General features: G+C 39.8%; 53 non-coding genes across 53 annotated transcripts; all 53 read left to right on the forward strand.

The window, feature by feature from the left end:
- The first annotated feature begins 107 nt into the window (after nt 1-107).
- LOC123716883 lies at nt 108-226 on the forward strand. The gene has a single exon (XR_006754713.1). It is a non-coding gene; the product is annotated as a 5S ribosomal RNA (ribosomal RNA).
- Nucleotides 227-364: 138 nt separating this feature from the next.
- LOC123716908 lies at nt 365-483 on the forward strand. The gene has a single exon (XR_006754736.1). It is a non-coding gene; the product is annotated as a 5S ribosomal RNA (ribosomal RNA).
- A 137-nt stretch (nt 484-620) lies between these two features.
- LOC123716771 lies at nt 621-739 on the forward strand. The gene has a single exon (XR_006754611.1). It is a non-coding gene; the product is annotated as a 5S ribosomal RNA (ribosomal RNA).
- A 135-nt stretch (nt 740-874) lies between these two features.
- On the forward strand, nt 875-993 carry LOC123716909. Its single transcript, XR_006754737.1, has one exon. It is a non-coding gene; the product is annotated as a 5S ribosomal RNA (ribosomal RNA).
- Nucleotides 994-1,131: 138 nt separating this feature from the next.
- On the forward strand, nt 1,132-1,250 carry LOC123716910. The gene has a single exon (XR_006754738.1). It is a non-coding gene; the product is annotated as a 5S ribosomal RNA (ribosomal RNA).
- A 137-nt stretch (nt 1,251-1,387) lies between these two features.
- LOC123716913 lies at nt 1,388-1,506 on the forward strand. The gene has a single exon (XR_006754740.1). It is a non-coding gene; the product is annotated as a 5S ribosomal RNA (ribosomal RNA).
- Nucleotides 1,507-1,641: 135 nt separating this feature from the next.
- On the forward strand, nt 1,642-1,760 carry LOC123716914. The gene has a single exon (XR_006754741.1). It is a non-coding gene; the product is annotated as a 5S ribosomal RNA (ribosomal RNA).
- Nucleotides 1,761-1,898: 138 nt separating this feature from the next.
- LOC123716848 lies at nt 1,899-2,017 on the forward strand. Its single transcript, XR_006754681.1, has one exon. It is a non-coding gene; the product is annotated as a 5S ribosomal RNA (ribosomal RNA).
- A 136-nt stretch (nt 2,018-2,153) lies between these two features.
- Nucleotides 2,154-2,272, forward strand: LOC123716841. Its single transcript, XR_006754675.1, has one exon. It is a non-coding gene; the product is annotated as a 5S ribosomal RNA (ribosomal RNA).
- Nucleotides 2,273-2,408: 136 nt separating this feature from the next.
- On the forward strand, nt 2,409-2,527 carry LOC123716915. The gene has a single exon (XR_006754742.1). It is a non-coding gene; the product is annotated as a 5S ribosomal RNA (ribosomal RNA).
- A 135-nt stretch (nt 2,528-2,662) lies between these two features.
- Nucleotides 2,663-2,781, forward strand: LOC123716916. Its single transcript, XR_006754743.1, has one exon. It is a non-coding gene; the product is annotated as a 5S ribosomal RNA (ribosomal RNA).
- Nucleotides 2,782-2,917: 136 nt separating this feature from the next.
- On the forward strand, nt 2,918-3,036 carry LOC123716917. The gene has a single exon (XR_006754744.1). It is a non-coding gene; the product is annotated as a 5S ribosomal RNA (ribosomal RNA).
- A 138-nt stretch (nt 3,037-3,174) lies between these two features.
- LOC123716918 lies at nt 3,175-3,293 on the forward strand. Its single transcript, XR_006754745.1, has one exon. It is a non-coding gene; the product is annotated as a 5S ribosomal RNA (ribosomal RNA).
- A 136-nt stretch (nt 3,294-3,429) lies between these two features.
- Nucleotides 3,430-3,548, forward strand: LOC123716855. The gene has a single exon (XR_006754688.1). It is a non-coding gene; the product is annotated as a 5S ribosomal RNA (ribosomal RNA).
- Nucleotides 3,549-3,684: 136 nt separating this feature from the next.
- On the forward strand, nt 3,685-3,803 carry LOC123716844. Its single transcript, XR_006754678.1, has one exon. It is a non-coding gene; the product is annotated as a 5S ribosomal RNA (ribosomal RNA).
- Nucleotides 3,804-3,941: 138 nt separating this feature from the next.
- On the forward strand, nt 3,942-4,060 carry LOC123716919. The gene has a single exon (XR_006754746.1). It is a non-coding gene; the product is annotated as a 5S ribosomal RNA (ribosomal RNA).
- A 135-nt stretch (nt 4,061-4,195) lies between these two features.
- LOC123716846 lies at nt 4,196-4,314 on the forward strand. Its single transcript, XR_006754679.1, has one exon. It is a non-coding gene; the product is annotated as a 5S ribosomal RNA (ribosomal RNA).
- A 138-nt stretch (nt 4,315-4,452) lies between these two features.
- LOC123716830 lies at nt 4,453-4,571 on the forward strand. The gene has a single exon (XR_006754665.1). It is a non-coding gene; the product is annotated as a 5S ribosomal RNA (ribosomal RNA).
- A 138-nt stretch (nt 4,572-4,709) lies between these two features.
- LOC123716839 lies at nt 4,710-4,828 on the forward strand. The gene has a single exon (XR_006754673.1). It is a non-coding gene; the product is annotated as a 5S ribosomal RNA (ribosomal RNA).
- Nucleotides 4,829-4,966: 138 nt separating this feature from the next.
- On the forward strand, nt 4,967-5,085 carry LOC123716920. The gene has a single exon (XR_006754747.1). It is a non-coding gene; the product is annotated as a 5S ribosomal RNA (ribosomal RNA).
- A 138-nt stretch (nt 5,086-5,223) lies between these two features.
- LOC123716865 lies at nt 5,224-5,342 on the forward strand. The gene has a single exon (XR_006754697.1). It is a non-coding gene; the product is annotated as a 5S ribosomal RNA (ribosomal RNA).
- A 136-nt stretch (nt 5,343-5,478) lies between these two features.
- On the forward strand, nt 5,479-5,597 carry LOC123716831. Its single transcript, XR_006754666.1, has one exon. It is a non-coding gene; the product is annotated as a 5S ribosomal RNA (ribosomal RNA).
- Nucleotides 5,598-5,735: 138 nt separating this feature from the next.
- LOC123716921 lies at nt 5,736-5,854 on the forward strand. The gene has a single exon (XR_006754748.1). It is a non-coding gene; the product is annotated as a 5S ribosomal RNA (ribosomal RNA).
- A 137-nt stretch (nt 5,855-5,991) lies between these two features.
- On the forward strand, nt 5,992-6,110 carry LOC123716923. Its single transcript, XR_006754749.1, has one exon. It is a non-coding gene; the product is annotated as a 5S ribosomal RNA (ribosomal RNA).
- Nucleotides 6,111-6,245: 135 nt separating this feature from the next.
- LOC123716849 lies at nt 6,246-6,364 on the forward strand. The gene has a single exon (XR_006754682.1). It is a non-coding gene; the product is annotated as a 5S ribosomal RNA (ribosomal RNA).
- A 138-nt stretch (nt 6,365-6,502) lies between these two features.
- Nucleotides 6,503-6,621, forward strand: LOC123716851. The gene has a single exon (XR_006754684.1). It is a non-coding gene; the product is annotated as a 5S ribosomal RNA (ribosomal RNA).
- Nucleotides 6,622-6,757: 136 nt separating this feature from the next.
- Nucleotides 6,758-6,876, forward strand: LOC123716925. The gene has a single exon (XR_006754751.1). It is a non-coding gene; the product is annotated as a 5S ribosomal RNA (ribosomal RNA).
- A 136-nt stretch (nt 6,877-7,012) lies between these two features.
- LOC123716926 lies at nt 7,013-7,131 on the forward strand. Its single transcript, XR_006754752.1, has one exon. It is a non-coding gene; the product is annotated as a 5S ribosomal RNA (ribosomal RNA).
- Nucleotides 7,132-7,266: 135 nt separating this feature from the next.
- On the forward strand, nt 7,267-7,385 carry LOC123716927. The gene has a single exon (XR_006754753.1). It is a non-coding gene; the product is annotated as a 5S ribosomal RNA (ribosomal RNA).
- Nucleotides 7,386-7,521: 136 nt separating this feature from the next.
- Nucleotides 7,522-7,640, forward strand: LOC123716928. The gene has a single exon (XR_006754754.1). It is a non-coding gene; the product is annotated as a 5S ribosomal RNA (ribosomal RNA).
- Nucleotides 7,641-7,778: 138 nt separating this feature from the next.
- Nucleotides 7,779-7,897, forward strand: LOC123716929. Its single transcript, XR_006754755.1, has one exon. It is a non-coding gene; the product is annotated as a 5S ribosomal RNA (ribosomal RNA).
- Nucleotides 7,898-8,033: 136 nt separating this feature from the next.
- LOC123716857 lies at nt 8,034-8,152 on the forward strand. The gene has a single exon (XR_006754689.1). It is a non-coding gene; the product is annotated as a 5S ribosomal RNA (ribosomal RNA).
- Nucleotides 8,153-8,288: 136 nt separating this feature from the next.
- LOC123716893 lies at nt 8,289-8,407 on the forward strand. Its single transcript, XR_006754722.1, has one exon. It is a non-coding gene; the product is annotated as a 5S ribosomal RNA (ribosomal RNA).
- A 136-nt stretch (nt 8,408-8,543) lies between these two features.
- LOC123716930 lies at nt 8,544-8,662 on the forward strand. Its single transcript, XR_006754756.1, has one exon. It is a non-coding gene; the product is annotated as a 5S ribosomal RNA (ribosomal RNA).
- Nucleotides 8,663-8,798: 136 nt separating this feature from the next.
- On the forward strand, nt 8,799-8,917 carry LOC123716931. Its single transcript, XR_006754757.1, has one exon. It is a non-coding gene; the product is annotated as a 5S ribosomal RNA (ribosomal RNA).
- A 138-nt stretch (nt 8,918-9,055) lies between these two features.
- LOC123716932 lies at nt 9,056-9,174 on the forward strand. Its single transcript, XR_006754758.1, has one exon. It is a non-coding gene; the product is annotated as a 5S ribosomal RNA (ribosomal RNA).
- Nucleotides 9,175-9,310: 136 nt separating this feature from the next.
- LOC123716870 lies at nt 9,311-9,429 on the forward strand. Its single transcript, XR_006754701.1, has one exon. It is a non-coding gene; the product is annotated as a 5S ribosomal RNA (ribosomal RNA).
- Nucleotides 9,430-9,567: 138 nt separating this feature from the next.
- LOC123716934 lies at nt 9,568-9,686 on the forward strand. Its single transcript, XR_006754759.1, has one exon. It is a non-coding gene; the product is annotated as a 5S ribosomal RNA (ribosomal RNA).
- Nucleotides 9,687-9,821: 135 nt separating this feature from the next.
- LOC123716935 lies at nt 9,822-9,940 on the forward strand. Its single transcript, XR_006754760.1, has one exon. It is a non-coding gene; the product is annotated as a 5S ribosomal RNA (ribosomal RNA).
- Nucleotides 9,941-10,076: 136 nt separating this feature from the next.
- On the forward strand, nt 10,077-10,195 carry LOC123716890. The gene has a single exon (XR_006754719.1). It is a non-coding gene; the product is annotated as a 5S ribosomal RNA (ribosomal RNA).
- A 136-nt stretch (nt 10,196-10,331) lies between these two features.
- LOC123716937 lies at nt 10,332-10,450 on the forward strand. The gene has a single exon (XR_006754762.1). It is a non-coding gene; the product is annotated as a 5S ribosomal RNA (ribosomal RNA).
- Nucleotides 10,451-10,585: 135 nt separating this feature from the next.
- LOC123716871 lies at nt 10,586-10,704 on the forward strand. Its single transcript, XR_006754702.1, has one exon. It is a non-coding gene; the product is annotated as a 5S ribosomal RNA (ribosomal RNA).
- A 5,952-nt stretch (nt 10,705-16,656) lies between these two features.
- On the forward strand, nt 16,657-16,775 carry LOC123716891. Its single transcript, XR_006754720.1, has one exon. It is a non-coding gene; the product is annotated as a 5S ribosomal RNA (ribosomal RNA).
- A 135-nt stretch (nt 16,776-16,910) lies between these two features.
- Nucleotides 16,911-17,029, forward strand: LOC123716872. Its single transcript, XR_006754703.1, has one exon. It is a non-coding gene; the product is annotated as a 5S ribosomal RNA (ribosomal RNA).
- A 138-nt stretch (nt 17,030-17,167) lies between these two features.
- LOC123716938 lies at nt 17,168-17,286 on the forward strand. Its single transcript, XR_006754763.1, has one exon. It is a non-coding gene; the product is annotated as a 5S ribosomal RNA (ribosomal RNA).
- Nucleotides 17,287-17,421: 135 nt separating this feature from the next.
- On the forward strand, nt 17,422-17,540 carry LOC123716873. The gene has a single exon (XR_006754704.1). It is a non-coding gene; the product is annotated as a 5S ribosomal RNA (ribosomal RNA).
- A 136-nt stretch (nt 17,541-17,676) lies between these two features.
- LOC123716939 lies at nt 17,677-17,795 on the forward strand. The gene has a single exon (XR_006754764.1). It is a non-coding gene; the product is annotated as a 5S ribosomal RNA (ribosomal RNA).
- A 138-nt stretch (nt 17,796-17,933) lies between these two features.
- Nucleotides 17,934-18,052, forward strand: LOC123716940. The gene has a single exon (XR_006754765.1). It is a non-coding gene; the product is annotated as a 5S ribosomal RNA (ribosomal RNA).
- A 138-nt stretch (nt 18,053-18,190) lies between these two features.
- LOC123716941 lies at nt 18,191-18,309 on the forward strand. Its single transcript, XR_006754766.1, has one exon. It is a non-coding gene; the product is annotated as a 5S ribosomal RNA (ribosomal RNA).
- A 135-nt stretch (nt 18,310-18,444) lies between these two features.
- LOC123716772 lies at nt 18,445-18,563 on the forward strand. Its single transcript, XR_006754612.1, has one exon. It is a non-coding gene; the product is annotated as a 5S ribosomal RNA (ribosomal RNA).
- A 136-nt stretch (nt 18,564-18,699) lies between these two features.
- On the forward strand, nt 18,700-18,818 carry LOC123716892. The gene has a single exon (XR_006754721.1). It is a non-coding gene; the product is annotated as a 5S ribosomal RNA (ribosomal RNA).
- Nucleotides 18,819-18,954: 136 nt separating this feature from the next.
- LOC123716773 lies at nt 18,955-19,073 on the forward strand. The gene has a single exon (XR_006754613.1). It is a non-coding gene; the product is annotated as a 5S ribosomal RNA (ribosomal RNA).
- A 135-nt stretch (nt 19,074-19,208) lies between these two features.
- Nucleotides 19,209-19,327, forward strand: LOC123716875. The gene has a single exon (XR_006754706.1). It is a non-coding gene; the product is annotated as a 5S ribosomal RNA (ribosomal RNA).
- Nucleotides 19,328-24,711: the final 5,384 nt, after the last annotated feature.

Genomic DNA, 24,711 nt, shown 5'->3' on the forward strand with positions numbered 1-24,711 from the left:
GTCCTTAGTTTTGTGAAACAAAAGCAACGGTCAGCACATTTTCACTCGTATTTTTGTTAGATTTTAGGTTCTATTAAAATCAGTCGCACCCATTCGATCGGTTCCTCGCCAACGTCCATACCACGTTGAATACACCGGTTCTTGTCCGATCACCGAAGCTAAGCAACGTCGGGCGCGGTCAGTACTTGGATGGGTGACCGCCTGGGAACACCGCGTGATGTTGGCTTTTTGTTTTTTCAAGTACAAGCAATATGTATGTCCTTAGTTTTGCGAAACAAAAGCAACGTTCGGCACATTTTCACTCGTATTTTTGTTAAATTTTAGGTTCTATTAAAATCAGTCGCACCCATTCGATCGGTTCCTCGCCAACGTCCATACCACGTTGAATACACCGGTTCTCGTCCGATCACCGAAGTTAAGCAACGTCGGGCGCGGTCAGTACTTGGATGGGTGACCGCCTGGGAACACCGCGTGATGTTGGCTTTTTGTTTTTTAAAGTACAAGCAATATGTATGTCCTTAGTTTTGCGAAACAAAAGCAACGTTCGGCAGTTGTTCACTCGTATTTTGTGAAATTTTAGGTTTTATTAAAATCAGTCGCACCCCTTCGATCGGTCCCTCGCCAACGTCCATACCACGTTGAATACACCGGTTCTCATCCGATCACCGAAGTTAAGCAACGTCGGGCGCGGTCAGTACTTGGATGGGTGACCGCCTGGGAACACCGCGTGATGTTGGCTTTTTGTTTTTTCAGGTACATGCAATATGTGTGCTTAGTTTTGCGAAACAAAAGTAGCGTTCGGCAGTTTTTCACTCGTATTTTGTGAAATTTTAGGTTGTATTAAAATCAGTCGCACCCCTTCGATCGGTCCCTCGCCAACGTCCATACCACGTTGAATACACCGGTTCTCGTCCGATCACCGAAGTTAAGCAACGTCGGGCGCGGTCAGTACTTGGATGGGTGACCGCCTGGGAACACCGCGTGATGTTGGCTTTTTGTTTTTTCAAGTACAAGCAATATGTATGTCCTTAGTTTTGCGAAACAAAAGCAACGTTCGGCACATTTTCACTCGTATTTTTGTTAAATTTTAGGTTCTATTAAAATCAGTCGCACCCATTCGATCGGTTCCTCGCCAACGTCCATACCACGTTGAATACACCGGTTCTCGTCCGATCACCGAAGTTAAGCAACGTCGGGCGCGGTCAGTACTTGGATGGGTGACCGCCTGGGAACACCGCGTGATGTTGGCTTTTTGTTTTTTAAAGTACAAGCAATATGTATGTCCTTAGTTTTGCGAAACAAAAGCAACGTTCGGCAGTTGTTCACTCGTATTTTGTGAAATTTTAGGTTTTATTAAAATCAGTCGCACCCCTTCGATCGGTCCCTCGCCAACGTCCATACCACGTTGAATACACCGGTTCTCGTCCGATCACCGAAGTTAAGCAACGTCGGGCGCGGTCAGTACTTGGATGGGTGACCGCCTGGGAACACCGCGTGATGTTGGCTTTTTGTTTTTTCAGGTACATGCAATATGTGTGCTTAGTTTTGCGAAACAAAAGTAGCGTTCGGCAGTTTTTCACTCGTATTTTGTGAAATTTTAGGTTGTATTAAAATCAGTCGCACCCATTCGATCGGTCCCTCGCCAACGTCCATACCACGTTGAATACACCGGTTCTCGTCCGATCACCGAAGTTAAGCAACGTCGGGCGCGGTCAGTACTTGGATGGGTGACCGCCTGGGAACACCGCGTGATGTTGGCTTTTTGTTTTTTCAAGTACAAGCAATATGTATGTCCTTAGTTTTGCGAAACAAAAGCAACGTTCGGCACATTTTCACTCGTATTTTTGCTAAATTTTAGGTTCTATTAAAATCAGTCGCACCCATTCGATCGGTTCCTCGCCAACGTCCATACCACCTTGAATACACCGGTTCTCGTCCGATCACCGAAGTTAAGCAACGTCGGGCGCGGTCAGTACTTGGATGGGTGACCGCCTGGGAACACCGCGTGATGTTGGCTTTTTGTTTTTTCAAGTACAAGCAATATGTGTGCTTAGTTTTGCGAAACAAAAGCAACGTTCGGCACATTTTCACTCGTATTTTTGTTAGATTTTAGGTTCTATTAAAATCAGTTGCACCCATTCGATCAGTCCCTCGCCAACGTCCATACCACGTTGAATACACCGGTTCTCGTCCGATCACCGAAGTTAAGCAACGTCGGGCGCGTTCAGTACTTGGATGGGTGACCGCCTGGGAACACCGCGTGATGTTGGCTTTTTGTTTTTTCAAGTACAAGCAATATGTGTGCTTAGTTTTGCGAAACAAAAGCAACGTTCGGCACATTTTCACTCGTATTTTTGTTAAATTTTAGGTTCTATTAAAATCAGTCGCACCCATTCGATCGGTTCTTCGCCAACGTCCATACCACGTTGAATACACCGGTTCTCGTCCGATCACCGAAGTTAAGCAACGTCGGGCGCGGTCAGTACTTGGATGGGTGACCGCCTGGGAACACCGCGTGATGTTGGCTTTTTGTTTTTTCAAGTACAAGCAATATGTGTGCTTAGTTTTGCGAAACAAAAGCAGCGTTCGGCAGTTGTTCACTCGTATTTTGAGAAATTTTAGGTTTTATTAAAATCAGTCGCACCCATTCGATCGGTCCCTCGCCAACGTCCATACCACGTTGAATACACCGGTTCTCGTCCGATCACCGAAGTTAAGCAACGTCGGGCGCGGTCAGTACTTGGATGGGTGACCGCCTGGGAACACCGCGTGATGTTGGCTTTTTGTTTTTTCAGGTACATGCAATATGTGTCCTTAGTTTTGTGAAACAAAAGCAACGGTCAGCACATTTTCACTCGTATTTTTGTTAAATTTTAGGTTCTATTAAAATCAGTCGCACCCATTCGATCGGTTCCTCGCCAACGTCCATACCACGTTGAATACACCGGTTCTCGTCCGATCACCGAAGTTAAGCAACGTCGGGCGCGGTCAGTACTTGGATGGGTGACCGCCTGGGAACACCGCGTGATGTTGGCTTTTTGTTTTTTCAAGTACAAGCAATATGTATGTCCTTAGTTTTGCGAAACAAAAGCAACGTTCGGCACATTTTCACTCGTATTTTTGTTAAATTTAAGGTTCTATTAAAATCAGTCGCACCCATTCGATCGGTTCCTCGCCAACGTCCATACCACGTTGAATACACCGGTTCTCGTCCGATCACCGAAGTTAAGCAACGTCGGGCGCGGTCAGTACTTGGATGGGTGACCGCCTGGGAACACCGCGTGATGTTGGCTTTTTGTTTTTTCAGGTACATGCAATATGTGTCCTTAGTTTTGTGAAACAAAAGCAACGGTCAGCACATTTTCACTCGTATTTTTGTTAGATTTTAGGTTCTATTAAAATCAGTCGCACCCATTCGATCGGTCCCTCGCCAACGTCCATACCACGTTGAATACACCGGTTCTCGTCCGATCACCGAAGTTAAGCAACGTCAGGCGCGGTCAGTACTTGGATGGGTGACCGCCTGGGAACACCGCGTGATGTTGGCTTTTTGTTTTTTCAAGTACAAGCAATATGTGTGCTTAGTTTTGCGAAACAAAAGCAACGTTCGGCACATTTTCACTCGTATTTTTGTTAAATTTTAGGTTCTATTAAAATCAGTCGCACCCATTCGATCGGTTCCTCGCCAACGTCCATACCACGTTGAATACACCGGTTCTCGTCCGATCACCGAAGTTAAGCAACATCGGGCGCGGTCAGTACTTGGATGGGTGACCGCCTGGGAACACCGCGTGATGTTGGCTTTTTGTTTTTTCAAGTACAAGCAATATGTATGTCCTTAGTTTTGCGAAACAAAAGCAACGTTCGGCACATTTTCACTCGTATTTTTGTTAAATTTTAGGTTCTATTAAAATCAGTCGCACCCATTCGATCGGTTCCTCGCCAACGTCCATACCACGTTGAATACACCGGTTCTCGTCCGATCACCGAAGTTAAGCAACGTCGGGCGCGGTCAGTACTTGGATGGGTGACCGCCTGGGAACACCGCGTGATGTTGGCTTTTTGTTTTTTCAAGTACAAGCAATATGTGTGCTTAGTTTTGCGAAACAAAAGCAGCGTTCGGCAGTTGTTCACTCGTATTTTGTGAAATTTTAGGTTTTATTAAAATCAGTCGCACCCATTCGATCGGTCCCTCGCCAACGTCCATACCACGTTGAATACACCGGTTCTCGTCCGATCACCGAAGTTAAGCAACATCGGGCGCGGTCAGTACTTGGATGGGTGACCGCCTGGGAACACCGCGTGATGTTGGCTTTTTGTTTTTTCAAGTACAAGCAATATGTATGTCCTTAGTTTTGCGAAACAAAAGCAACGTTCGGCACATTTTCACTCGTATTTTTGTTAGATTTTAGGTTCTATTAAAATCAGTCGCACCCATTCGATCGGTCCCTCGCCAACGTCCATACCACGTTGAATACACCGGTTCTCGTCCGATCACCGAAGCTAAGCAACGTCGGGCGCGGTCAGTACTTGGATGGGTGACCGCCTGGGAACACCGCGTGATGTTGGCTTTTTGTTTTTTCAAGTACAAGCAATATGTATGTCCTTAGTTTTGCGAAACAAAAGCAACGTTCGGCACATTTTCACTCGTATTTTTGTTAAATTTTAGGTTCTATTAAAATCAGTCGCACCCATTCGATCGGTTCCTCGCCAACGTCCATACCACGTTGAATACACCGGTTCGCGTCCGATCACCGAAGTTAAGCAACGTCGGGCGCGGTCAGTACTTGGATGGGTGACCGCCTGGGAACACCGCGTGATGTTGGCTTTTTGTTTTTTCAAGTACAAGTAATATGTATGTCCTTAGTTTTGCGAAACAAAAGCAACGTTCGGCACATTTTCACTCGTATTTTTGTTAAATTTTAGGTTCTATTAAAATCAGTCGCACCCATTCGATCGGTTCCTCGCCAACGTCCATACCACGTTGAATACACCGGTTCTCGTCCGATCACCGAAGTTAAGCAACGTCGGGCGCGGTCAGTACTTGGATGGGTGACCGCCTGGGAACACCGCGTGATGTTGGCTTTTTGTTTTTTCAAGTACAAGCAATATGTATGTCCTTAGTTTTGCGAAACAAAAGCAACGTTCGGCACATTTTCACTCGTATTTTTGCTAAATTTTAGGTTCTATTAAAATCAGTCGCACCCATTCGATCGGTTCCTCGCCAACGTCCATACCACGTTGAATACACCGGTTCTCGTCCGATCACCGAAGTTAAGCAACGTCGGGCGCGGTCAGTACTTGGATGGGTGACCGCCTGGGAACACCGCATGATGTTGGCTTTTTGTTTTTTCAGGTACATGCAATATGTGTCCTTAGTTTTGTGAAACAAAAGCAACGGTCAGCACATTTTCACTCGTATTTTTGTTAGATTTTAGGTTCTATTAAAATCAGTCGCACCCATTCGATCGGTTCCTCGCCAACGTCCATACCACGTTGAATACACCGGTTCTCGTCCGATCACCGAAGCTAAGCAACGTCGGGCGCGGTCAGTACTTGGATGGGTGACCGCCTGGGAACACCGCGTGATGTTGGCTTTTTGTTTTTTCAAGTACAAGCAATATGTATGTCCTTAGTTTTGCGAAACAAAAGCAACGTTCGGCACATTTTCACTCGTATTTTTGTTAAATTTTAGGTTCTATTAAAATCAGTCGCACCCATTCGATCGGTTCCTCGCCAACGTCCATACCACGTTGAATACACCGGTTCTCGTCCGATCACCGAAGTTAAGCAACGTCGGGCGCGGTCAGTACTTGGATGGGTGACCGCCTGGGAACACCGCGTGATGTTGGCTTTTTGTTTTTTAAAGTACAAGCAATATGTATGTCCTTAGTTTTGCGAAACAAAAGCAACGTTCGGCAGTTGTTCACTCGTATTTTGTGAAATTTTAGGTTTTATTAAAATCAGTCGCACCCCTTCGATCGGTCCCTCGCCAACGTCCATACCACGTTGAATACACCGGTTCTCGTCCGATCACCGAAGTTAAGCAACGTCGGGCGCGGTCAGTACTTGGATGGGTGACCGCCTGGGAACACCGCGTGATGTTGGCTTTTTGTTTTTTCAGGTACATGCAATATGTGTGCTTAGTTTTGCGAAACAAAAGTAGCGTTCGGCAGTTTTTCACTCGTATTTTGTGAAATTTTAGGTTGTATTAAAATCAGTCGCACCCCTTCGATCGGTCCCTCGCCAACGTCCATACCACCTTGAATACACCGGTTCTCGTCCGATCACCGAAGTTAAGCAACGTCGGGCGCGGTCAGTACTTGGATGGGTGACCGCCTGGGAACACCGCGTGATGTTGGCTTTTTGTTTTTTCAAGTACAAGCAATATGTATGTCCTTAGTTTTGCGAAACAAAAGCAACGTTCGGCACATTTTCACTCGTATTTTTGCTAAATTTTAGGTTCTATTAAAATCAGTCGCACCCATTCGATCGGTTCCTCGCCAACGTCCATACCACCTTGAATACACCGGTTCTCGTCCGATCACCGAAGTTAAGCAACGTCGGGCGCGGTCAGTACTTGGATGGGTGACCGCCTGGGAACACCGCGTGATGTTGGCTTTTTGTTTTTTCAAGTACAAGCAATATGTGTGCTTAGTTTTGCGAAACAAAAGCAACGTTCGGCACATTTTCACTCGTATTTTTGTTAGATTTTAGGTTCTATTAAAATCAGTTGCACCCATTCGATCAGTCCCTCGCCAACGTCCATACCACGTTGAATACACCGGTTCTCGTCCGATCACCGAAGTTAAGCAACGTCGGGCGCGGTCAGTACTTGGATGGGTGACCGCCTGGGAACACCGCGTGATGTTGGCTTTTTGTTTTTTCAAGTACAAGCAATATGTGTGCTTAGTTTTGCGAAACAAAAGCAACGTTCGGCACATTTTCACTCGTATTTTTGTTAAATTTTAGGTTCTATTAAAATCAGTCGCACCCATTCGATCGGTTCTTCGCCAACGTCCATACCACGTTGAATACACCGGTTCTCGTCCGATCACCGAAGTTAAGCAACGTCGGGCGCGGTCAGTACTTGGATGGGTGACCGCCTGGGAACACCGCGTGATGTTGGCTTTTTGTTTTTTCAAGTACAAGCAATATGTGTGCTTAGTTTTGCGAAACAAAAGCAGCGTTCGGCAGTTGTTCACTCGTATTTTGAGAAATTTTAGGTTTTATTAAAATCAGTCGCACCCATTCGATCGGTCCCTCGCCAACGTCCATACCACGTTGAATACACCGGTTCTCGTCCGATCACCGAAGTTAAGCAACGTCGGGCGCGGTCAGTACTTGGATGGGTGACCGCCTGGGAACACCGCGTGATGTTGGCTTTTTGTTTTTTCAGGTACATGCAATATGTGTCCTTAGTTTTGTGAAACAAAAGCAACGGTCAGCACATTTTCACTCGTATTTTTGTTAAATTTTAGGTTCTATTAAAATCAGTCGCACCCATTCGATCGGTTCCTCGCCAACGTCCATACCACGTTGAATACACCGGTTCTCGTCCGATCACCGAAGTTAAGCAACGTCGGGCGCGGTCAGTACTTGGATGGGTGACCGCCTGGGAACACCGCGTGATGTTGGCTTTTTGTTTTTTCAAGTACAAGCAATATGTATGTCCTTAGTTTTGCGAAACAAAAGCAACGTTCGGCACATTTTCACTCGTATTTTTGTTAAATTTAAGGTTCTATTAAAATCAGTCGCACCCATTCGATCGGTTCCTCGCCAACGTCCATACCACGTTGAATACACCGGTTCTCGTCCGATCACCGAAGTTAAGCAACGTCGGGCGCGGTCAGTACTTGGATGGGTGACCGCCTGGGAACACCGCGTGATGTTGGCTTTTTGTTTTTTCAGGTACATGCAATATGTGTCCTTAGTTTTGTGAAACAAAAGCAACGGTCAGCACATTTTCACTCGTATTTTTGTTAGATTTTAGGTTCTATTAAAATCAGTCGCACCCATTCGATCGGTCCCTCGCCAACGTCCATACCACGTTGAATACACCGGTTCTCGTCCGATCACCGAAGTTAAGCAACGTCAGGCGCGGTCAGTACTTGGATGGGTGACCGCCTGGGAACACCGCGTGATGTTGGCTTTTTGTTTTTTCAAGTACAAGCAATATGTGTGCTTAGTTTTGCGAAACAAAAGCAACGTTCGGCAGTTGTTCACTCGTATTTTTGTTAGATTTTAGGTTCTATTAAAATCAGTCGCACCCATTCGATCAGTTCCTCGCCAACGTCCATACCACGTTGAATACACCGGTTCTCATCCGATCACCGAAGTTAAGCAACGTCGGGCGCGGTCAGTACTTGGATGGGTGACCGCCTGGGAACACCGCGTGATGTTGGCTTTTTGTTTTTTCAAGTACAAGCAATATGTGTGCTTAGTTTTGCGAAACAAAAGCAACGTTCGGCAGTTGTTCACTCGTATTTTTGTTAGATTTTAGGTTCTATTAAAATCAGTCGCACCCATTCGATCGGTTCCTCGCCAACGTCCATACCACGTTGAATACACCGGTTCTCGTCCGATCACCGAAGTTAAGCAACGTCGGGCGCGGTCAGTACTTGGATGGGTGACCGCCTGGGAACACCGCGTGATGTTGGCTTTTTGTTTTTTCAGGTACATGCAATATGTGTCCTTAGTTTTGTGAAACAAAAGCAACGTTCGGCACATTTTCACTCGTATTTTTGTTAAATTTTAGGTTCTATTAAAATCAGTCGCACCCATTCGATCGGTTCCTCGCCAACGTCCATACCACGTTGAATACACCGGTTCTCGTCCGATCACCGAAGTTAAGCAACGTCGGGCGCGGTCAGTACTTGGATGGGTGACCGCCTGGGAACACCGCGTGATGTTGGCTTTTTGTTTTTTCAAGTACAAGCAATATGTATGTCCTTAGTTTTGCGAAACAAAAGCAACGTTCGGCACATTTTCACTCGTATTTTTGCTAAATTTTAGGTTCTATTAAAATCAGTCGCACCCATTCGATCGGTTCCTCGCCAACGTCCATACCACGTTGAATACACCGGTTCTCGTCCGATCACCGAAGTTAAGCAACGTCGGGCGCGGTCAGTACTTGGATGGGTGACCGCCTGGGAACACCGCGTGATGTTGGCTTTTTGTTTTTTCAAGTACAAGCAATATGTGTGCTTAGTTTTGCGAAACAAAAGCAACGTTCGGCACATTTTCACTCGTATTTTTGTTAAATTTTAGGTTCTATTAAAATCAGTCGCACCCATTCGATCGGTTCCTCGCCAACGTCCATACCACGTTGAATACACCGGTTCTCGTCCGATCACCGAAGTTATGCAACGTCGGGCGCGGTCAGTACTTGGATGGGTGACCGCCTGGGAACACCGCGTGATGTTGGCTTTTTGTTTTTTCAAGTACAAGCAATATGTATGTCCTTAGTTTTGCGAAACAAAAGCAACGTTCGGCACATTTTCACTCGTATTTTTGTTAAATTTAAGGTTCTATTAAAATCAGTCGCACCCATTCGATCGGTTCCTCGCCAACGTCCATACCACGTTGAATACACCGGTTCTCGTCCGATCACCGAAGTTAAGCAACGTCGGGCGCGGTCAGTACTTGGATGGGTGACCGCCTGGGAACACCGCGTGATGTTGGCTTTTTGTTTTTTCAAGTACAAGCAATATGTGTGCTTAGTTTTGCGAAACAAAAGCAGCGTTCGGCAGTTGTTCACTCGTATTTTGTGAAATTTTAGGTTTTATTAAAATCAGTCGCACCCATTCGATCGGTCCCTCGCCAACGTCCATACCACGTTGAATACACCGGTTCTCGTCCGATCACCGAAGTTAAGCAACGTCGGGCGCGGTCAGTACTTGGATGGGTGACCGCCTGGGAACACCGCGTGATGTTGGCTTTTTGTTTTTTCAGGTACATGCAATATGTGTCCTTAGTTTTGTGAAACAAAAGCAACGGTCAGCACATTTTCACTCGTATTTTTGTTAGATTTTAGGTTCTATTAAAATCAGTCGCACCCATTCGATCGGTCCCTCGCCAACGTCCATACCACGTTGAATACACCGGTTCTCGTCCGATCACCGAAGCTAAGCAACGTCGGGCGCGGTCAGTACTTGGATGTGTGACCGCCTGGGAACACCGCGTGATGTTGGCTTTTTGTTTTTTCAGGTACATGCAATATGTGTCCTTAGTTTTGTGAAACAAAAGCAACGTTCGGCACATTTTCACTCGTATTTTTGTTAAATTTTAGGTTCTATTAAAATCAGTCGCACCCATTCGATCGGTTCCTCGCCAACGTCCATACCACGTTGAATACACCGGTTCTCGTCCGATCACCGAAGTTAAGCAACGTCGGGCGCGGTCAGTACTTGGATGGGTGACCGCCTGGGAACACCGCGTGATGTTGGCTTTTTGTTTTTTCAAGTACAAGCAATATGTGTGCTTAGTTTTGCGAAACAAAAGCAGCGTTCGGCAGTTGTTCACTCGTATTTTGTGAAATTTTAGGTTTTATTAAAATCAGTCGCAACCCTTCGATCGGTTCCTCGCCAACGTCCATACCACGTTGAATACACCGGTTCTCGTCCGATCACCGAAGTTATGCAACGTCGGGCGCGGTCAGTACTTGGATGGGTGACCGCCTGGGAACACCGCGTGATGTTGGCTTTTTGTTTTTTCAGGTACATGCAATATGTGTCCTTAGTTTTGTGAAACAAAAGTAGCGGTCGGCAGTTTTTCGCTCGTATTTTTGTTAGATTTTAGGTTTTATTAAAATCAGTCGCACCCATTCGATCGGACCCTCGCCAACGTCCATACCACGTTGAATACACCGGTTCTCGTCCGATCACCTGTAAGATTGGGAAGTGGAGCCGAATGAAACGAACGAAGTCTTTATTAGAACTGCTCCTTTATTAGCAATAATATTGATTAAATATGAATAGTACAATAGGTATAATATGTTATGTCTTACATCTCCCCCTTATAAAGAAAAAAATGTATGATTACAAAGATTACATTTTTTTATTTTTTTTATTACATTTTTTTTATGTAACTTCACTTTTATAGGTGAATGAATATCATCATTATAATCCTAAAATACGTAGTAAATAATATATTGATTACATTGCTTATGTACTAATAATAAAATTCACTTTCATTTATGATGTATTTTAGTTCTATTTTTATGAACTACATAAGGCTTTCCGTCCTTTAAGATTTCAACATTCGGAGAAACATCTCTGATTACAGTGAAGGGACCTGAATACACATCACTCATTTTGTTATTATTTTCATTTTTTAACACAATCAAATCGTTAGGTTTGTAAGAAACTGTCTTAACATTTTTGTCATAATTTAATTTTCGTTTACATTTGCTTTTGAGTAAGTTGTCTCGTGCCTCTTTTTGAGAAGTTTGTATACGGTATTTCAGTTCGCATGGGTAATTATCATGATTGTATAAAGGTTCTACGCAAGTACCAGATAAATTGCTCGGAAGAACGCATTTCCTTCCAAAAACTAATTCGAATGGTGTAAATTTATGTTCTGAATGTACTGGAGTGTTATATGAAAAACAACAAAATGGTAACCAAGAACTCCATACCTCTGGATGGTTATCGGTTTGAATTCTTAGAAAACTGTTTAGATGTTTATGGGAATTTTCAAGAGAACCAATACTTTCATGATGGTATGCGGTCGAATTTATCTGTTTTATATGAAGAAGCGTACACATTTCCTTAAATAATGAAAAGAAATAAATTCTTTACCTTGGTCTGTGGCGATCTCCCTTGGAATTCCATACCTTAATATAAAATTACTTACCAATGCTCGACCGACTTCTTCAATTTTTTTAGAAACTAAAGGATAGGCTTCGACGTACTTACTCAGTTCACAATGAAGTGTTAGTATATAACTATAATTATTTTGATCTTGGTCTAAAGTAGTAATAGACATTGGTTCCTTTACTGGAAGAGAGTGTTTTTGAGTTTGACATTTATGACAACGTTGTACAAACGATTTTATATCTTTTTCCATGCTAGGCAACCCGCGTGGCCACTCGTAGGTAAGAGATGAAAATCATTAAGAATTACTCTTATTTCGTCTTTATCATTTATTCTTACCACATCAGGTAATATACAAATTCGTGGACCGGTCCATTTGCTATTTTTTTATCTCTTGTAATAATTTTTCTACGAAAATTTTATTATTTTTACTTTTTATAATATTCACTTCATTTATTTTTATCTTAGCACACAATTTTTCAAGCTCTTTCAAAAATTCAGCTCGTGACCTTTTTGATGAAGAGTCTAGGTATTTTATAAAAAGATTTTGCTTACTAGGCACATAACAAAATGTCTTTGTTTCTTTTTCAATAATGTTTTTACGTTTATACTCTTTTTATAAGTCTTTATTCATGAATTTTAATTCTATTGATTCTTTCGGTCTAATATGTGTCTCTACAACTTTTGGTTGATCAGGCCAATCGTCGGTAGTGATCATATTATCCGTAAGATAATTTTTTTTCACTTCATTTTAACGTTTACTTTGTGCCCTAGTCATTACACAAATATTTTCATGCATTTTCCTTAATTCATTACTAGTTATAGATACCCTAGATAACGCGTCCGCTACTGTATTTTCACTTTCTTTGACATACTCTACTGTAAAGTCATACTCTTCTATTTGAAGCTTAAATTTAGTAAGTCTACTAGAAGGATCTTTTAAATTATAAAGGTTCACCATCGAGGTCTGTCCTAATTATAAAATATCTGCCATATAAATAAGGTTTATAATACTTTATTGCCCATACAATTGCCAGCATTTCTTTTTCAATTGTTGAGCAATTCCTTTCGGCATTATTTAAAGATCTACTTGTATATCACACTGGTCTTCCGTCTTTATTACATAAAACTGCTTCTAAAGCAAAGTTTGAAGCATCTGTATAAAGTATAAACTGATTTTCCTCAGAGAAATCTGGATACTGTAATACTGGAGCTGATATTATACTTTCCTTTAGTAACTCGAATGATTTTTAACATTTGTCAGACCACACAAACGGTATATTTTTTCGACATAAATAATTTAGTTCATACGATTTCTCTGCAAAATTTGGCACAAATTTTCTGTAATAATTAACAAATGCAATGAAATGCAACCTCCAAGTGAATCTAGTATTTCCGTTATATTCGGAAGGGGAAATTTATCATTTTCGATGCAATTATTCAATTTTCTGTAATCTACAACAACTCGCCACTTTTTCTTACCACTGGAATCAGCCTTTTTAGGAATCAACACTAGTGGCACCTTCAGCAAGTAATTTATTAATTTCATTTTCTAAATCTTTTTTATGAGAATGTGGCAATCTATATGGTTTAACAAAAATTGGACTTACGTTTGGCTTTAATTTAATTGAATGCGTATAAATATCAGTAGTTGTTAATTTGTCCCCTTCAACGTAAAATACATCGTTATATTTAGCACACAAATTTTCTATCGTCATTCGCTCTTTGTTATTCAAATGACTGATTTGTAACTGAGATAAAAAAGTTTTAATTCTGTCTACATTTCTTTCAACTTTTTCAAAATTACAAATATTATATTTAGATAATTCATGTACGTCAATACTAAAATTTGATAATGTTAAAGGTTGATCTCTAGTATTTAATAATTTAATTGGTATAAGCCCGTTGATAGGTTTGACTATACAACTAGCTATAAAAACACCAGACGCTATCTCTGAAGCACATATAACTGACTCATGTTCTTTGTCTGTCTCTATAAAATGTATAGATTCACATCTAGGCGGTAAATTTATTTTATTTTCTTTTGTATGTAAATCTAAAATAATGGTTTTATTGTTTTGTGATTTCAAAGTTAAATTTTGATCTTTGAAGTCAATTATAGCTTCATATTTCTTTAAAAAGTCTTTACCAATTATACCTGAAGCGTGACATGGCAACTTTTCAAAACATAAAACTTGTGTACAAAGTGTACGCCACGTGTGTATAATTTTAAATAAACATATCCTATAACTTTGACTTTGCCCCCGATTCCATTTATTATTACATTATCTTTATGGATAGGAATGTTTAAATGTAATAACTGTTTATACTTAACAGCTGAAATTGACGCTCCCGTGTCAATTAGTCACGGACAAATTTGGTCATGTAATGATAAATAAATGTTACAGTTACTGTCGCTGGCTAAAACAGTCTCATTAGTCACGAAAAAATTGATATCGTCATTTTTAGGTATATTTTCTGGTTCAGTAACTACGCGGATTTGATTTTTGCCCATCCTTTGGTTTCCACTAAATCTATAATTATTGTACCTGCTTGTACCTCCTCGATAGCCGGCTCGTGACGAACCTCTGTCTCGAGCTGACGATGACGGCTGCTGGTATGCTAGTCTCGCGTAGCTATAGCTGGTGCTCGGACCTCGCGTGCGGTGCGGAAAGGCTCTATTGTTACCTCTGGCAAAGGCCTGTAGTAGTTGCCTCGCCAAACCCTGGAGTTGTTTTTCATATTCAGCACTTCTCCTGTCAAAGTTGATGATGACACTTCTTCATCAATTGCCGCATGTGCCGCGTCTTTTAAATATTCGAAATTTCTAGCCGCAACGATAGTGCTGAGCCTGCGATTTCTCAAGCCATCTGAAAATCTCTTTATTGCCATCTTTTCGTTTAAGGGTTTTAGCACCTCAAAATTTTATGAATCGTTATTCGCTTGAGAAATTGTAAGTTCATTCATCAATTCCGCAATTTCATCACCAAATTCTTTTATAGTCAAATTGTTTTGTTTTAAATTTTGTAACTTAATTTGAAGGGCTGTCGATCCCTTTTCAGGTATATCCTTTAACAATTCTGATACCAAAAGTATATGTCGTATTTAATTTTAATTTTGCTGACTGAGACAACCGACTCTTCAAAACAAAATTAATCAAATTCGCTTTACATTCTTTATTTTCTAGTAAACTGTCATAATATTCAATATTGTCTTTAATTTGTTTAATATTAATTTCATCATTTGTCATAATTGGGATAAGGCTTAATGCCCCACCTTTAAATCAAAAGTACTCATTTTGAAATTTTCCGTCTTTTCACTTTTTTTCTGAAGTTTCAATAGTACATAACTGCTTAATTTGTTCAAAAATAGATTCTATATCACTAAACGTCTTTTTATATAATTTCACATCCTCCTCTTTTACTTTACTACTACTTTTATTTTTTCGCACATATATCCTTTTGTCTTCGCTTAGCTCCTAATTTAATCAAATAAGTTCTTATACTTTTTAAATCATCGAATATAGTGGTTAATATTTCTGCCATAACATTAAACAACTACATTACTAAAATTATTTGAGTAAATATTTTTAATAAACAAACATTATGTTGCTATTTTAAAATATTGCAGTAAATATTTCTTATTACCTATATATTATTATGTATATATTTAATATGTTATATTTATATGCATCACAGTAAAATAATATGCATTAATACAATATTGATTATGCAACAGAGTACACTTCTAAACAAAATAATTACGAAACAATAAAAAATGATCATAGGAAATAAAGTTCGTAGAAATACAGGATACTCACTTTATCTTTTCACTATTTCATTTCCACTTACGCTTTTATAGCACTTTTCGCACTCGCACCATATCAACTTTTTCCGTAGGCACGTTGAAGACCATCCCAGCTGGAGCCCTCCGGGAAAAGGATCTGCGTAGGGCACTTCTTATCACCTCCTGTCGCATCCACGACTTATGGCACCTTCTATATGCTTTATACATGAACACCAAAGATACCAAAATTATGCATAGCAGTAAAATAGCCAACAGAATATTCATCGTGCTCAAATGGAAATGAACTTGATCCAACTTTGCGTAATTTCCACTTCCACCTGCTGCATTTTGGGCAATTACAATTTCCTCCTGTTTTGATTGTTGTCCACCCATTTTTTGTAATTATTTGGATAACTTTCCGGAACAAATACGAACGTAACTGCACTTGGAAACAGCACAATGCCAAGCGTTTTATAATGTTTTATTATTCGCACTGCACAAAATTTCACGAAACTCATCTTGACGCGATATTATTTTTAATACTTGCGCCTTAAACGGTAACCAGATCGGCGTCGGCGCGCTGTAACGCGATACCCCATGGCACGGGTCGCCATGTAAGGTTGGGAAATGGAGCCGACTGAAACGAACGAAGTCTTGATTAGAACTGCTCGTTTATTATTTTATAACATTATGAAAATTACAATTTTCTAATATGTGATTGACCCTCTCCTGAAACGGTCAGAAATCATATTACAGCCTGCTGAAAAGTTCTCTAAGTAGTGGAAAAATCTAGAAACATTGCAGTCGACCCGTCTTCGTAACAATATGTTATCTCTTACACACCGAAGTTAAGCAACGTCGGACGCGGTCAGTACTTGGATGGGTGACCGCCTGGGAACACCGCGTGATGTTGGCTTTTTGTTTTTTCAAGTACAAGCAATATGTATGTCCTTAGTTTTGCGAAACAAAAGCAACGGTCAGCACATTTTCACTCGTATTTTTGTTAGATTTTAGGTTCTATTAAAATCAGTCGCACCCATTCGATCGGTTCCTCGCCAACGTCCATACCACGTTGAATACACCGGTTCTCGTCCGATCACCGAAGCTAAGCAACGTCGGGCGCGGTCAGTACTTGGATGTGTGACCGCCTGGGAACACCGCGTGATGTTGGCTTTTTGTTTTTTCAAGTACAAGCAATATGTGTGCTTAGTTTTGCGAAACAAAAGCAGCGTTCGGCAGTTGTTCACTCGTATTTTGTGAAATTTTAGGTTTTATTAAAATCAGTCGCAACCCTTCGATCGGTTCCTCGCCAACGTCCATACCACGTTGAATACACCGGTTCTCGTCCGATCACCGAAGTTATGCAACGTCGGGCGCGGTCAGTACTTGGATGGGTGACCGCCTGGGAACACCGCGTGATGTTGGCTTTTTGTTTTTTCAAGTACAAGCAATATGTATGTCCTTAGTTTTGCGAAACAAAAGCAACGTTCGGCACATTTTCACTCGTATTTTTGTTAAATTTAAGGTTCTATTAAAATCAGTCGCACCCATTCGATCGGTTCCTCGCCAACGTCCATACCACGTTGAATACACCGGTTCTCGTCCGATCACCGAAGTTAAGCAACGTCGGGCGCGGTCAGTACTTGGATGGGTGACCGCCTGGGAACACCGCGTGATGTTGGCTTTTTGTTTTTTCAAGTACAAGCAATATGTGTGCTTAGTTTTGCGAAACAAAAGCAGCGTTCGGCAGTTGTTCACTCGTATTTTGTGAAATTTTAGGTTTTATTAAAATCAGTCGCAACCCTTCGATCGGTTCCTCGCCAACGTCCATACCACGTTGAATACACCGGTTCTCGTCCGATCACCGAAGTTATGCAACGTCGGGCGCGGTCAGTACTTGGATGGGTGACCGCCTGGGAACACCGCGTGATGTTGGCTTTTTGTTTTTTCAAGTACAAGCAATATGTGTGCTTAGTTTTGCGAAACAAAAGCAACGTTCGGCACATTTTCACTCGTATTTTTGTTAAATTTTAGGTTCTATTAAAATCAGTCGCACCCATTCGATCGGTTCCTCGCCAACGTCCATACCACGTTGAATACACCGGTTCTCGTCCGATCACCGAAGTTAAGCAACGTCGGGCGCGGTCAGTACTTGGATGGGTGACCGCCTGGGAACACCGCGTGATGTTGGCTTTTTGTTTTTTCAAGTACAAGCAATATGTATGTCCTTAGTTTTGCGAAACAAAAGCAACGTTCGGCACATTTTCACTCGTATTTTTGTTAAATTTTAGGTTCTATTAAAATCAGTCGCACCCATTCGATCGGTTCCTCGCCAACGTCCATACCACGTTGAATACACCGGTTCTCGTCCGATCACCGAAGTTAAGCAACGTCGGGCGCGGTCAGTACTTGGATGGGTGACCGCCTGGGAACACCGCGTGATGTTGGCTTTTTGTTTTTTCAAGTACAAGCAATATGTATGTCCTTAGTTTTGCGAAACAAAAGCAACGTTCGGCACATTTTCACTCGTATTTTTGTTAAATTTAAGGTTCTATTAAAATCAGTCGCACCCATTCGATCGGTTCCTCGCCAACGTCCATACCACGTTGAATACACCGGTTCTCGTCCGATCACCGAAGTTAAGCAACGTCGGGCGCGGTCAGTACTTGGATGGGTGACCGCCTGGGAACACCGCGTGATGTTGGCTTTTTGTTTTTTCAAGTACAAGCAATATGTGTGCTTAGTTTTGCGAAACAAAAGCAGCGTTCGGCAGTTGTTCACTCGTATTTTGTGAAATTTTAGGTTTTATTAAAATCAGTCGCACCCATTCGATCGGTCCCTCGCCAACGTCCATACCACGTTGAATACACCGGTTCTCGTCCGATCACCGAAGTTAAGCAACGTCGGGCGCGGTCAGTACTTGGATGGGTGACCGCCTGGGAACACCGCGTGATGTTGGCTTTTTGTTTTTTCAGGTACATGCAATATGTGTCCTTAGTTTTGTGAAACAAAAGCAACGGTCAGCACATTTTCACTCGTATTTTTGTTAGATTTTAGGTTCTATTAAAATCAGTCGCACCCATTCGATCGGTCCCTCGCCAACGTCCATACCACGTTGAATACACCGGTTCTCGTCCGATCACCGAAGCTAAGCAACGTCGGGCGCGGTCAGTACTTGGATGTGTGACCGCCTGGGAACACCGCGTGATGTTGGCTTTTTGTTTTTTCAGGTACATGCAATATGTGTCCTTAGTTTTGTGAAACAAAAGCAACGTTCGGCACATTTTCACTCGTATTTTTGTTAAATTTTAGGTTCTATTAAAATCAGTCGCACCCATTCGATCGGTTCCTCGCCAACGTCCATACCACGTTGAATACACCGGTTCTCGTCCGATCACCGAAGTTAAGCAACGTCGGGCGCGGTCAGTACTTGGATGGGTGACCGCCTGGGAACACCGCGTGATGTTGGCTTTTTGTTTTTTCAAGTACAAGCAATATGTGTGCTTAGTTTTGCGAAACAAAAGCAGCGTTCGGCAGTTGTTCACTCGTATTTTGTGAAATTTTAGGTTTTATTAAAATCAGTCGCAACCCTTCGATCGGTTCCTCGCCAACGTCCATACCACGTTGAATACACCGGTTCTCGTCCGATCACCGAAGTTATGCAACGTCGGGCGCGGTCAGTACTTGGATGGGTGACCGCCTGGGAACACCGCGTGATGTTGGCTTTTTGTTTTTTCAGGTACATGCAATATGTGTCCTTAGTTTTGTGAAACAAAAGTAGCGGTCGGCAGTTTTTCGCTCGTATTTTTGTTAGATTTTAGGTTTTATTAAAATCAGTCGCACCCATTCGATCGGACCCTCGCCAACGTCCATACCACGTTGAATACACCGGTTCTCGTCCGATCACCTGTAAGATTGGGAAGTGGAGCCGAATGAAACGAACGAAGTCTTTATTAGAACTGCTCCTTTATTAGCAATAATATTGATTAAATATGAATAGTACAATAGGTATAATATGTTATGTCTTACATCTCCCCCTTATAAAGAAAAAAATGTATGATTACAAAGATTACATTTTTTTATTTTTTTTATTACATTTTTTTTATGTAACTTCACTTTTATAGGTGAATGAATATCATCATTATAATCCTAAAATACGTAGTAAATAATATATTGATTACATTGCTTATGTACTAATAATAAAATTCACTTTCATTTATGATGTATTTTAGTTCTATTTTTATGAACTACATAAGGCTTTCCGTCCTTTAAGATTTCAACATTCGGAGAAACATCTCTGATTACAGTGAAGGGACCTGAATACACATCACTCATTTTGTTATTATTTTCATTTTTTAACACAATCAAATCGTTAGGTTTGTAAGAAACTGTCTTAACATTTTTGTCATAATTTAATTTTCGTTTACATTTGCTTTTGAGTAAGTTGTCTCGTGCCTCTTTTTGAGAAGTTTGTATACGGTATTTCAGTTCGCATGGGTAATTATCATGATTGTATAAAGGTTCTACGCAAGTACCAGATAAATTGCTCGGAAGAACGCATTTCCTTCCAAAAACTAATTCGAATGGTGTAAATTTATGTTCTGAATGTACTGGAGTGTTATATGAAAAACAACAAAATGGTAACCAAGAACTCCATACCTCTGGATGGTTATCGGTTTGAATTCTTAGAAAACTGTTTAGATGTTTATGGGAATTTTCAAGAGAACCAATACTTTCATGATGGTATGCGGTCGAATTTATCTGTTTTATATGAAGAAGCGTACACATTTCCTTAAATAATGAAAAGAAATAAATTCTTTACCTTGGTCTGTGGCGATCTCCCTTGGAATTCCATACCTTAATATAAAATTACTTACCAATGCTCGACCGACTTCTTCAATTTTTTTAGAAACTAAAGGATAGGCTTCGACGTACTTACTCAGTTCACAATGAAGTGTTAGTATATAACTATAATTATTTTGATCTTGGTCTAAAGTAGTAATAGACATTGGTTCCTTTACTGGAAGAGAGTGTTTTTGAGTTTGACATTTATGACAACGTTGTACAAACGATTTTATATCTTTTTCCATGCTAGGCAACCCGCGTGGCCACTCGTAGGTAAGAGATGAAAATCATTAAGAATTACTCTTATTTCGTCTTTATCATTTATTCTTACCACATCAGGTAATATACAAATTCGTGGACCGGTCCATTTGCTATTTTTTTATCTCTTGTAATAATTTTTCTACGAAAATTTTATTATTTTTACTTTTTATAATATTCACTTCATTTATTTTTATCTTAGCACACAATTTTTCAAGCTCTTTCAAAAATTCAGCTCGTGACCTTTTTGATGAAGAGTCTAGGTATTTTATAAAAAGATTTTGCTTACTAGGCACATAACAAAATGTCTTTGTTTCTTTTTCAATAATGTTTTTACGTTTATACTCTTTTTATAAGTCTTTATTCATGAATTTTAATTCTATTGATTCTTTCGGTCTAATATGTGTCTCTACAACTTTTGGTTGATCAGGCCAATCGTCGGTAGTGATCATATTATCCGTAAGATAATTTTTTTTCACTTCATTTTAACGTTTACTTTGTGCCCTAGTCATTACACAAATATTTTCATGCATTTTCCTTAATTCATTACTAGTTATAGATACCCTAGATAACGCGTCCGCTACTGTATTTTCACTTTCTTTGACATACTCTACTGTAAAGTCATACTCTTCTATTTGAAGCTTAAATTTAGTAAGTCTACTAGAAGGATCTTTTAAATTATAAAGGTTCACCATCGAGGTCTGTCCTAATTATAAAATATCTGCCATATAAATAAGGTTTATAATACTTTATTGCCCATACAATTGCCAGCATTTCTTTTTCAATTGTTGAGCAATTCCTTTCGGCATTATTTAAAGATCTACTTGTATATCACACTGGTCTTCCGTCTTTATTACATAAAACTGCTTCTAAAGCAAAGTTTGAAGCATCTGTATAAAGTATAAACTGATTTTCCTCAGAGAAATCTGGATACTGTAATACTGGAGCTGATATTATACTTTCCTTTAGTAACTCGAATGATTTTTAACATTTGTCAGACCACACAAACGGTATATTTTTTCGACATAAATAATTTAGTTCATACGATTTCTCTGCAAAATTTGGCACAAATTTTCTGTAATAATTAACAAATGCAATGAAATGCAACCTCCAAGTGAATCTAGTATTTCCGTTATATTCGGAAGGGGAAATTTATCATTTTCGATGCAATTATTCAATTTTCTGTAATCTACAACAACTCGCCACTTTTTCTTACCACTGGAATCAGCCTTTTTAGGAATCAACACTAGTGGCACCTTCAGCAAGTAATTTATTAATTTCATTTTCTAAATCTTTTTTATGAGAATGTGGCAATCTATATGGTTTAACAAAAATTGGACTTACGTTTGGCTTTAATTTAATTGAATGCGTATAAATATCAGTAGTTGTTAATTTGTCCCCTTCAACGTAAAATACATCGTTATATTTAGCACACAAATTTTCTATCGTCATTCGCTCTTTGTTATTCAAATGACTGATTTGTAACTGAGATAAAAAAGTTTTAATTCTGTCTACATTTCTTTCAACTTTTTCAAAATTACAAATATTATATTTAGATAATTCATGTACGTCAATACTAAAATTTGATAATGTTAAAGGTTGATCTCTAGTATTTAATAATTTAATTGGTATAAGCCCGTTGATAGGTTTGACTATACAACTAGCTATAAAAACACCAGACGCTATCTCTGAAGCACATATAACTGACTCATGTTCTTTGTCTGTCTCTATAAAATGTATAGATTCACATCTAGGCGGTAAATTTATTTTATTTTCTTTTGTATGTAAATCTAAAATAATGGTTTTATTGTTTTGTGATTTCAAAGTTAAATTTTGATCTTTGAAGTCAATTATAGCTTCATATTTCTTTAAAAAGTCTTTACCAATTATACCTGAAGCGTGACATGGCAACTTTTCAAAACATAAAACTTGTGTACAAAGTGTACGCCACGTGTGTATAATTTTAAATAAACATATCCTATAACTTTGACTTTGCCCCCGATTCCATTTATTATTACATTATCTTTATGGATAGGAATGTTTAAATGTAATAACTGTTTATACTTAACAGCTGAAATTGACGCTCCCGTGTCAATTAGTCACGGACAAATTTGGTCATGTAATGATAAATAAATGTTACAGTTACTGTCGCTGGCTAAAACAGTCTCATTAGTCACGAAAAAATTGATATCGTCATTTTTAGGTATATTTTCTGGTTCAGTAACTACGCGGATTTGATTTTTGCCCATCCTTTGGTTTCCACTAAATCTATAATTATTGTACCTGCTTGTACCTCCTCGATAGCCGGCTCGTGACGAACCTCTGTCTCGAGCTGACGATGACGGCTGCTGGTATGCTAGTCTCGCGTAGCTATAGCTGGTGCTCGGACCTCGCGTGCGGTGCGGAAAGGCTCTATTGTTACCTCTGGCAAAGGCCTGTAGTAGTTGCCTCGCCAAACCCTGGAGTTGTTTTTCATATTCAGCACTTCTCCTGTCAAAGTTGATGATGACACTTCTTCATCAATTGCCGCATGTGCCGCGTCTTTTAAATATTCGAAATTTCTAGCCGCAACGATAGTGCTGAGCCTGCGATTTCTCAAGCCATCTGAAAATCTCTTTATTGCCATCTTTTCGTTTAAGGGTTTTAGCACCTCAAAATTTTATGAATCGTTATTCGCTTGAGAAATTGTAAGTTCATTCATCAATTCCGCAATTTCATCACCAAATTCTTTTATAGTCAAATTGTTTTGTTTTAAATTTTGTAACTTAATTTGAAGGGCTGTCGATCCCTTTTCAGGTATATCCTTTAACAATTCTGATACCAAAAGTATATGTCGTATTTAATTTTAATTTTGCTGACTGAGACAACCGACTCTTCAAAACAAAATTAATCAAATTCGCTTTACATTCTTTATTTTCTAGTAAACTGTCATAATATTCAATATTGTCTTTAATTTGTTTAATATTAATTTCATCATTTGTCATAATTGGGATAAGGCTTAATGCCCCACCTTTAAATCAAAAGTACTCATTTTGAAATTTTCCGTCTTTTCACTTTTTTTCTGAAGTTTCAATAGTACATAACTGCTTAATTTGTTCAAAAATAGATTCTATATCACTAAACGTCTTTTTATATAATTTCACATCCTCCTCTTTTACTTTACTACTACTTTTATTTTTTCGCACATATATCCTTTTGTCTTCGCTTAGCTCCTAATTTAATCAAATAAGTTCTTATACTTTTTAAATCATCGAATATAGTGGTTAATATTTCTGCCATAACATTAAACAACTACATTACTAAAATTATTTGAGTAAATATTTTTAATAAACAAACATTATGTTGCTATTTTAAAATATTGCAGTAAATATTTCTTATTACCTATATATTATTATGTATATATTTAATATGTTATATTTATATGCATCACAGTAAAATAATATGCATTAATACAATATTGATTATGCAACAGAGTACACTTCTAAACAAAATAATTACGAAACAATAAAAAATGATCATAGGAAATAAAGATCGTAGAAATACAGGATACTCACTTTATCTTTTCACTATTTCATTTCCACTTACGCTTTTATAGCACTTTTCGCACTCGCACCATATCAACTTTTTCCGTAGGCACGTTGAAGACCATCCCAGCTGGAGCCCTCCGGGAAAAGGATCTGCGTAGGGCACTTCTTATCACCTCCTGTCGCATCCACGACTTATGGCACCTTCTATATGCTTTATACATGAACACCAAAGATACCAAAATTATGCATAGCAGTAAAATAGCCAACAGAATATTCATCGTGCTCAAATGGAAATGAACTTGATCCAACTTTGCGTAATTTCCACTTCCACCTGCTGCATTTTGGGCAATTACAATTTCCTCCTGTTTTGATTGTTGTCCACCCATTTTTTGTAATTATTTGGATAACTTTCCGGAACAAATACGAACGTAACTGCACTTGGAAACAGCACAATGCCAAGCGTTTTATAATGTTTTATT

Source organism: Pieris brassicae, chromosome 11, assembly GCF_905147105.1.
Source record: "Pieris brassicae chromosome 11, ilPieBrab1.1, whole genome shotgun sequence".
Classification (NCBI taxonomy): domain Eukaryota; kingdom Metazoa; phylum Arthropoda; class Insecta; order Lepidoptera; family Pieridae; genus Pieris; species Pieris brassicae.